The following is a 9928-nucleotide window of genomic DNA, read 5'->3' as shown; positions in this document are numbered from 1 at the left end:
TACATTTCCAGTGAAATGAGTTGCCAGACCCCCACCCGCTGTTGACCTGTCTAGCTGGGTGAAGACCAAAGGCTGCTGGAGAGGGAAGCTAGGCAAGTCCAACACAGCCACCAGATCAGGGTGGATGAGACACCTTGAACACCCAGAGTCAACGAGAGCCCAGACTTCCGTAGTCCTAGTGCAGGAGCCCAGCTTCACTTTCACTGCTAGAGTGGGGCAATCAGCACTCACCATAGCATCTTCGCACCCATCCTCCTCCACCTGCCCACAGACACTTTCCAAGGCAGGTGGCCAGCGTTTCCTGCCTGCTCCATGGAGGCAAGATCAGCCTCTCCTGAGAAGTAAATCTCTTCTTCGCTGCCAGTAGCCCCCATGGCAACTGTCATCCATCGCAATGCGGGGGGGGGGCAATTTGGCTGGCGCTTTAGTCGCTCGATCCCCAGCCCTGGGCTTGGGGCAGTCTGCGGCTCGATGTCCGACCTTTCCACATCAGATACACTGGCCTCGTGCGTAGCGTCGCTGATTCTCCTCATCCCACGTTCGGTAGCCTGATGGGGTGGAAGTTGCCCCTGTTCGGGGTCCTCGCATCGCGGGTGGTGGTCTCTCGTGCCTTCTGGCTTGCAGGTAGGTGCGCTGGGCATGCTCCACCTTCCTGGTCAGACAGATCCAGTCGTGCAACGACTCTGGGTCATATCTGCCTAGCGCCCATTTCAGAATGTCTCGATTGAGCCCTTCTTTAAACCTTTCTGATAAGGTTGACTGAGACCAATCAGGGACCTTGCCTGCCAAGGCTTTAAATTCCAGGGCATAGTCAGCTACCAACCTGGGGCCCTGGATGAGATCCTTTAGTGCTTCCTTAGCCCTTGCCCTGGCCAGAGGATCCTCAAAATGCAGCTTTAATGCCAACAAGAAGTCTTGAAAGGACTTGAGCTCAGGGGCGTCAGCCTCTGTCAATTGGACATACCAGTCCGCTGCTCTGCCTTTTAGCTTAGTCCCACTGCCATTGTCTTAGTTTTTTCTGAAGGGAAGCATGGCCCAAATTGCTCCATGTAGCTTTTCGCATTGGTTAGAAAAAAGGATAGCTTGGTGGGATCTCCATCAAATTTGACAGAAAAGTCCTTCACTGCCCCTCCTGCTGGAGTGGAACCAGCAGCAGGTCACATGGTAGGACCCCAGGTCATGGTAGTGCTCCCTCTTCAGGGCGGAGCTCCCTCCCGGAGTCATCTGCGGCCCCGCTCCACCAGCGGTTCAGGGGGGAGGATGGGTGATTGTTGCATGAAGCTAGGACTTTCATTGTATCTTGCCTGGCTGCCCATTGCCAAAGACAGGTTTTTTAGCAGATGTTCCACCGATTCCATTTTTGCCTCCAGTACTCTCAGCCTCTCAGGGGTTTGAGATTCCTCCCTCTGTCGCATGCCAGGTTGCCTCTAAATTGCTACTGTGGTAGATTCCACCTCTGGGGTCAGTGGGAAACAGTGCCTCCAAGATGCCTGGGACATCCCTGGGTGGGGCTCTCCCATCATATCCCAGGTGATCAGCTCTGCGGGTGACCCACTTGGTGCCGGTTGCTCTGGTTCTCCCCCATCACTTGATCCCCCCAGCTCCAGGCTGGAACTCAACTCCTTTGGGTAATATGAAATTTTGGGGATGGGGGGCTCGGCTCTCTACTCCGGATTGTTGACTCGGGTAATGGGCTAGTCAACTCCTCAAGCCCCCCAGATGGCAGGTTTGACTCTGCCATCGCTAACTGCTTCCCTTACAAGAACTGGTCTTGGTAGGAGCTAGCAGTGTATTTTGGAGATTCCCAGCTTTATGCAATGATTGCCTAGTCTAAAATATTCTCAGACTCACAAGCAAGAGCTTGAATAAAATCTGGTTTATTAAAGAACAGTACGCAAGTACAAAGAAAGCTGAGAATGGGAAAAGTGCGCCAAATACAAACTTAAAAAGCCCTCAGTACAAACGAGATCCCTCCCCCCCGTAGAACCTTCCCAGGCTCGCAATCCCGGGTGTGTCAACGGCTCCTTCTGGTGTGGTGGAAAAGTCCTTGAGCAGCGCACATAACCCAAACACATTCCATTAAAATAAACATAGATACAAAGCTGGGCAGAAGGTTCCCAGCAGCTCCCTCTCAACAGCAAGCGTGTTAGCATCATGGCATGTGAAACATTACGATGTACAGCGCACATTGAAACAGTGAACATGACAGTTACACCATATTACTCTTCTTTCTATAACTATCCTATCTAATCATCAAAACCATAAAGCACGTTTATTTTTTTTCATTTTTATGCAAAAAGTCCATAAGAGGCTTCCCGTCATCAATAAATGTAGACAATGTCTTTCCTCTAAGCAAAGAAGTCAATTTATCCATTTCAGCAAAATCTGTCAACTTCACCAAGTGATCTAGGAAGAGTTTGAGTATGTATGACAACACTGCCATACATCAGAAAGATCTCAGAAACTACCAACAGACTGTTACAACCACATGGCACCACCGTAGCACACAAACCAACCAAAGCCCTCCAGAATATCTAAGCAAGCCAAAAGACCCAGTGGCCCAAGAAGAAAAAACAGGAGTCATCTACAACATATGGTGTAAGGACTGGAACAGCCACTATGTAGGAGACCCAGGCAGAAGACTAGCTGAGTTCATCCATGAACACCAACTAGCAGTCAGAAGACACGATGAAAACTCCTTAATCTCGCAACACATGGACAGACTCAACCATACTTTCAGCTGGGAACCTGTGAGCATACTAGACCAGGCCAAATCCAAAAATGCTAGGGAATTCCTGGAAGCCTGGCACTTAGACAAGTCAGCCATCAACAGACACAGAGGTATACAACATTTACATACCATTCCAAAGAGACAATAGAAAAGCTAAAAAGGAAACAAAAAGACCAGAACACTTCCTCATCAGCAATCAACACCCAGATATGCAAAGATTAACACTAGGATTAACCACAGATGAACAATCAAGCAATCAAGAAACTATTAATTCAGTCAATCAACCAAGCAGCAAACAACAGCCTGATCAAGGAACTACCAAGGAGAGAACAACACCGCCACCAATACCAGCAGGGCAAGCCACTGTATGTAAACAGAGAGCAAACCCCACTTCCTTCTCACACTGAAGATGTTACCTAGTCGGGCAATGAAACGTCTGCAAGAAAACAACCAGGCTCAGGGAGCACCAAGGACTCCGCAATTCTGGATGAGTAATCTAGAATTATCTACAAATATTTAGAGTTAACCCAACTATAGTTACCTTATTATAAGTACATGAAGAACAATTTTAGCAATAATGAGAATTAATAAGCATTTAGAAATTTTATTTATTTTATGCTGAGAATATATTAATTCAGATATATTTAAATATGCAGAGAAATTACATCTTCATTCATTCTTATTATGTACATATAATTCAATAACCACACCGTTAATATTCTAATATTGGCAACAAATCAGTTCTATACATTTCCTCCAATTACTTCTTAACATAGATTAAGTTTTTTTTCCATAGTGACTACAAAGATTATCTGAGCTATACATCTGAATAGCTTTCAGTTATTGCCACTAGCTAAAGAAGAAAGATTAATTTCAAGTTTATAAATTGAATTGTAGAATGATTTAAATGTAAGAAAGTGATGAATTTATTCTATAAAATGTGATAAGTATATTATTTTAGTGTATTTTATTAAGAGTTAAAATCTAAATGTAAAAGCTTACAGGGAAAATGTATGCCGTATTGTGTTTGCTCATTGTCGAGTTTGATCATTGGTTCCAGTATATGATTCTGTAAAATGTATAATAAGAAGCTTATCCAAATTAAAATCTGCCCTAATTATTTTTGGCTTGTTTCATTTATTCCACTATCCCCAATGGCAGGATTCTCAACATCTGATCATCGAACTCTGTTATTAAATGGTTTGTTGCAAAAACAGGATAAAATGTCTCCGAACCAACATTAAGAAACGTAAACAATTTATGTTTCCTCTGAGAATCATAAAAAGAAATCTCTCTGCTTTCTATATTCAGGGATATCCCTATTATTATAGATTTGGGGGACATGTTCATTTGGGTACAGGGGTCTGTCCAAGTCAAGTACTTTTTCCCACCATCACACCCTATGAGCCAGTAGCTAGGAGCAGATTCAGACGCAACACCTAAATGCCATGTATTTTTCTGGGAGTTTCCCAGTAATATTTGCCTTCAGAAATCCTTGTTTTGCCAAGATAAATGGACAGAAATCAAATCTCTTCATTCTTAGAAACTTCAGAAAAAAATCCAGTGTCCCTTCACACTCTTCTCATCTTCAGATATTTCTAGTCTTGCACGAGCTGTTTTGGGGTCCAAAGTAAGATCAGCTGCAAACAAATGTATATGATAGATAGCATAGCTTCAGAAAGAGTTCAGAAAATTATTTTCAGGATGCAGCTGCTTATAGAGTTGCAGACAGGTACTATGTTTGTGCTCCTCTGCACTCTAAAGCAGCTTTTCTGAATAATTATCAATGGGCTACACTTCCCTAACAGAAAGTATAAACATCTGAGAATCAAACTAAATATTATCTTGATACTGGTTGAGTGAATTTTACATATAATTCATGGACATCACACCATATCATTAATAAATTGGTACAGCTGCAAACACAGTTAAAATAGTAGGAGACCCCTGAGTCTTTCTATGGGATTAATTTATTGCACAAACTATGCCAAGCCATCACACATGACTCTAGCTGGCTTATCCATTCCCAATTATTCTAAGCTATTTCTGATTAATTAAACAGATATTGTATTTTGCTACAAAAGCTTAGGTTGTTGTTGCAGAGATTATGTAATACCAATCAGCGCTAGCGTTCTACCCATTGTTATAACCAGTGACGCATGTTCTGAGGCTACCTGTCCCGGGCATCAGTTGACGTACCTCAATATTCCAAATTCTTGCAGATAGTAGGAAAAGGGTTAAACTTTTTTTTCCTAGGGGTTTAGACCTAAAACTTCTGATGGAGATTTTCTCCAATGGAAAAATATTGCTTACAAAGAGAGGACAAGTTATGAAGGTAAAGACATCAAGTTGACCTTCATTCAAAAAAGATATTTTGGAAGTATTTTTGGACATTAGTTTAGTGAGCAATTGTCTCCACATGATATTGCAAAATCAGCATAGACAAAAGGAATTGCTTCTATAAGATACAGATCATGAATTAAGATGGCTGTATATGGACAAATGGGACAAATTCATGATGGATGAATCTAGTCCATTGAGCAGGTTAAGATCTTTAGATATTAAGGGATAGTTTTTCAATCTTCAGGAAGTAGAAATGCCCACCTGGATTATGTATCTTGTAATGCACAGAGATCAGTATTAGCTATTCCAATGTATTGTTTTTCCAGAGGAGCACAGTTTATTCCTGCTGCAATTCAGTTGTTTGTAGCTAAAGCTGGAGCACAACTGCTGTACAGGGGTCAATTAGGATTATATCACCTTGGAAAGAATGTGAACTAAATGTTTGAGAAGCATCTTCCAAGTTACTTGCTGTGTTCCAAATGCAGTTCTTGGATGGGAAGCAGGAGTCATTAACTTGAATCCAATCCCTGGATAAATATCTTTGCCTACTGGCTAAAACTACACCACAATCCTAAGGACTGACCCATCTAATTCTGGCAGACAACTTCAGGTCTGCTTGGGAAACAGCTACCCAAAAGAAACTGAGTCAGGATGGCTTTTCCAGTGATGTCCTCTTAAACTGAGGGTTAGATCAAGCTAGATCAATATTAAGGCAAAGAATCTTAGTTATAGAAGGCCAAACAGAAATGGCTGCTTTTTCTCATAATATAATTACAAATAACCAAATTTTAAGCCTAAACCAGCTTCATATTTATATCACACCACAGTTCCCAGGTTCAGGAGAGCCTTATCTCTAGCTTGATTTAATGCTCTCCCCACAGCTGTTTTGGAAGGATAATATAGGAAAACCCCTATTATTTATTAGACAATCAGGATAAATCTACCTCTGTAAATGTAGCAAAATTCTGCTAAATTATGTGCAAGCTTCACCCTCAAATGGTTGCCAACAATTATTATTATTCATATTTCTTTTTGACTTGGATTTTTCTTTTGTACTGCAATTAGATAGCTTGTTACATATTTTGAGCATTCACCTGAAAAGTAGATGCAAATTGAATGAAAGAATAAATAAAATTTTCTTCAGACTGTTTTATCACTTTTCCCAATACTTTTCTCTTTTTTTCTCCCTCATGGACTTGTCATGTTTCCCACTTCATTTTCTCTCTAAATATCTCCTGATAAACATCTCCCTTCCTGACTTTACCGTGATGTCACTTTTCAGTTATTCTCATCTTGGTAGAAACAGGCATCTAAGCTTCTGTGAAAAATGGAATCGCGGTAGTTTAATAGGCATAAATAATGAGGAATAACTCTTTTCACAAAATCATAATCTCTTCTATTCTGAAGCTTGACATAATTCTGAGCATGTGACTGTGATCTGTGCAATGGACTGCACACTGGAATTATAATTACATGTGCTGGTGCCAATTATTGCACTAGTTTTCTGAAAAGTAGATTTTTGCAGTCATCTTCTTTTCTCCCAAAATTTACATCTTTTATCATTTTATAGGGATAAAATGATAGAAGAAAATAAAAAAAATATATTGAATTACTGCAACTTTCTCTCATCATCCCCATTTGTGTATATTTCTGCTCCTGTTCAGCCCTAGCCAGTAAAACCTCTCCAAACATTTTTCATTTCATTTCTATAATGAAAATGACAAAGGGCAAAAGTATAAAACTGAGAAAATCAAGCACTGCAATCAAATGAATTTTAAATAGAGTTTCAGTGGGGTTTTAAGGTAATCTCTAGCCCTATGTATAGTAGTAGGCTTTCACCACATCGACCGCTTCCCACCCTTATATGTCACACCAATCTATATTTCTCCTCCCCTCTACACTTTAACTGGATATTGCCAGGAAAAATCTGCAGTCATGCCATATCACAATTTGGTCTGTATGGGGGTCATTATTTTTACAAGCAGGATTTCCATACCACCACCATTTTTGCTTTGCAATCCCTCAATACTTTTTGAAGCTGATCCACCATTGTCTTCACTTCTGCCAACCTTGAAATGCTGAGAATAGAGAACACCAGGGAGAATTGGTCCTCCCTCTATTGAATCCACAAGGCAGTGGCAGTGGCATTCCCCTATCCATGTTTTCAGTACATATTTGTGTTCATGAGTCTTTGCTGAAAAATCTGACTCAGTGCTTCAGAGAAGCCATTCCTTCTGTGAAGCTGCAAGGATGGACCTTTGCCACAAGGCACTTCTCACAACAGTTCTAACAATGCTTGTTTGTTGCCTTAATGATAGGAACAGTGAAAGCAAGTAGAAGGGAAAATGAAAGTCAGTGTTTCATTACCTGTTGAGAAGAGGATTGCTGCAGGGAAGCTTGAATCATACCAAACCAGAGTTCTATAGCACTCTCTTATACATATTAGAAGACCACACTACACTTGAGCTTAGCCAAAAGGCCGAGAAGCTGCCCAGGATGATCAACACAACTCAACACAAATCAGCCTCCCAGTTAGAAAAGTATTTAACAACTTATATGCCCCAACATCACAGAAGAGCTTTTTCTAGAGCTCGTTTTGAACAACTAGATTCCATGGTAAGATACGGGAGGTTTCATGGTGTTCCATTTGAAGAAAGACACTGTATCTGTGGTGTACCAGCTGGTGAAGACATTGCATATATTCTTTTTGATTGCAAACTATATTCTGCAGAAAGGACTGTTTACTTAGATTCCTATTTAAAAATTAAAAAATACTGGGGCACCCAGGAGAAGCTGTCTTTTGTTTGTCTGGAAACTTTTTGCATTTCAATCCAAAGGTTCCTAATAGCTGAAAAGCAGTTAACAAGCAATACCTGAAAGTATTTAGAAAAGGAAGTATGCGAATCCAGTGTCCTTTTTGAAGGCACCGACCATGGTTTCAGCAGGATGGTTATTTCCTCAACTCCCTGAGTTCTCAAACCAACAGGAGACTGCTGTCTTGCGGTCTCCTCATGAGGAGTAACTGTATGGAGCACTTGTGGGTAATCTCACGTCCTCTCCTTGTCTGGAGAGGAATTAAAAAGAGCCAGTCTACCCGCCGGCTCTTCATTCCGCTACAGTCGTTGTCTTCAATTCACCATTTCTTCCCTGGAAGTCCCAAGATCAGAGTATATGGCCAACAGTGCACACAGCACTTTCCTCTAACCTCTTACATTATCGTTTTCCTACCACCATTACTCACCATTTGTAACCAATTAAAAATCAAGGGCAGAGCCACAGCGACAAAGATTGGAATTCCAATTATAAGTGCCCATTTCTTGTATGCTGAAGAATGAAGAATAAGCACAATTAAATCAAAGAATATAATGTGTTCCTCCTTGGCTGTAGATATAGAGTCAGAATTAGTGCTATGTAATCTGGGATGCAATGCTTCTTTCATTAAAGGATACTGAAAAAAGTTGGGCTCTTTTGATGAAAAGCAAATAGCTCATGCTCACTAGCTGCTCACTAGCAAGGTTAAAGGCGAGACTGTGGTGTTTAACTTGCCAGAAGATGGCAATGCCAGCCCTCTCCTCCCTCCCTCCCTCGCTTCCTCCCTCCCTCCCTTCCTTTCTTTTTTCTAAGAACACTACCTGGGAATAACTATGTAGCCTCCTACCTTGAGTCAAGGTAATCTTTATCTTGCCTGTTGGAGTGCTGTGATGAGAACTAGACTTGTCAGGATACATGGATTTTATACTCATAGGTGCGTTTATTCTTTGAAACCCCAGTGCTCTCAGAGAACTGAGCACCAATCAGCACCTGCCCTTTCTGACCAGCAGATGAGCAAAGAAGAAAGAGTCATCTCAATCAACTAGTCCGCATTTGCTAGTCCGCATTTGCAACAAGGGATGACTGCCTTGTTGTGTTCTTGGGGTGTAATGCTGGAAAGAACCCCTCCATTTCTATATAAAGTCTTAAGAAAAGTGTTTGTGAAATATCATTACTTCTCCCAGGGAACTGCTAAGATCCTTTCCCTTTTATGCATTTGAAGCCCTCAACCCAGTCCTGACACCAGCCATCATGTCAGACACAGCATTGCTGAGAGATGGTCAAATCAGATGTCTCCTCCATTGATTGCACATCTATGCAACACAAAAGTGCAAAGCACTTCAATGCTATTTTACCAGTCAGTCCTCAAAATGGTAGTTCTTCATTTGAAAGAACCGTGAAGATAGGGGGAGACAGAACTTAGTAGGAAGCCAGACCATTTGTACTCTTTAAAATTAGAATTATATAGGGAATGCAGAAACTGAGTGGGTTTAAACTATTTACAGTGCATGACATTTTTAACCATTAGTGAATATTTAGAAAACAAAACACAATACATGTATCAGGCTTACTGTTTTTCTCTTTCAGTTGTTCTGAAATTGAAGCAGAACATATTTTTCAGTGGAGGCAAGAATAAATTAATGTTTCAGAATTGTGGCCAGTCTTCTAATAGACAAATTGGGGAATTTGCAGATAAACACCTTTCCCATTGTGCCAAACATCTGATTTTATAAATACAATAAAGTAGGGGTTGGCTGGGCTGTTCTGATGAGTACTAGATCTGTCAGGATACCTGGACTTTATGCTCATAGGTGTGCTTATTGTTTGCAAGCCCAGTGCTCTTAGAGAACTGAATGCCAGTCAGCACCTGCTCCTTTTGATGGGCACATGAGCAAAGAGGAAAGAGAGATCTTGGTCAACTGGTCCTCATTTGCTCAGTAGGGAAGGCTGCCTGGTCATGTTCTTGGGGTGACATGCTGGAAAGAACCCCTCCATTTCCATTTAGAGCATTAAGAAAAGCCTAGTTGAAATTTCACTACTTCT

The 9928-nt window shown here is 41.3% G+C and overlaps 1 long non-coding RNA gene across 1 annotated transcript; it reads right to left on the bottom strand.

Moving 5' to 3' along the window:
- Nucleotides 1–3772: 3772 nt before the first annotated feature.
- LOC134495515 (uncharacterized) lies at nt 3773–9477 on the bottom strand. Its single transcript, XR_010067819.1, has 3 exons — nt 9457–9477; nt 8316–8398; nt 3773–4371 (listed from the first exon to the last, which is right to left on the bottom strand). It is a non-coding gene; the product is annotated as an uncharacterized LOC134495515 (long non-coding RNA).
- Nucleotides 9478–9928: the final 451 nt, after the last annotated feature.

Source organism: Candoia aspera, chromosome 4 (genome assembly GCF_035149785.1).
Source record: "Candoia aspera isolate rCanAsp1 chromosome 4, rCanAsp1.hap2, whole genome shotgun sequence".
Lineage (NCBI taxonomy): Eukaryota > Metazoa > Chordata > Lepidosauria > Squamata > Boidae > Candoia > Candoia aspera.
This window is presented reverse-complemented; position numbering and strand designations above follow the sequence as displayed.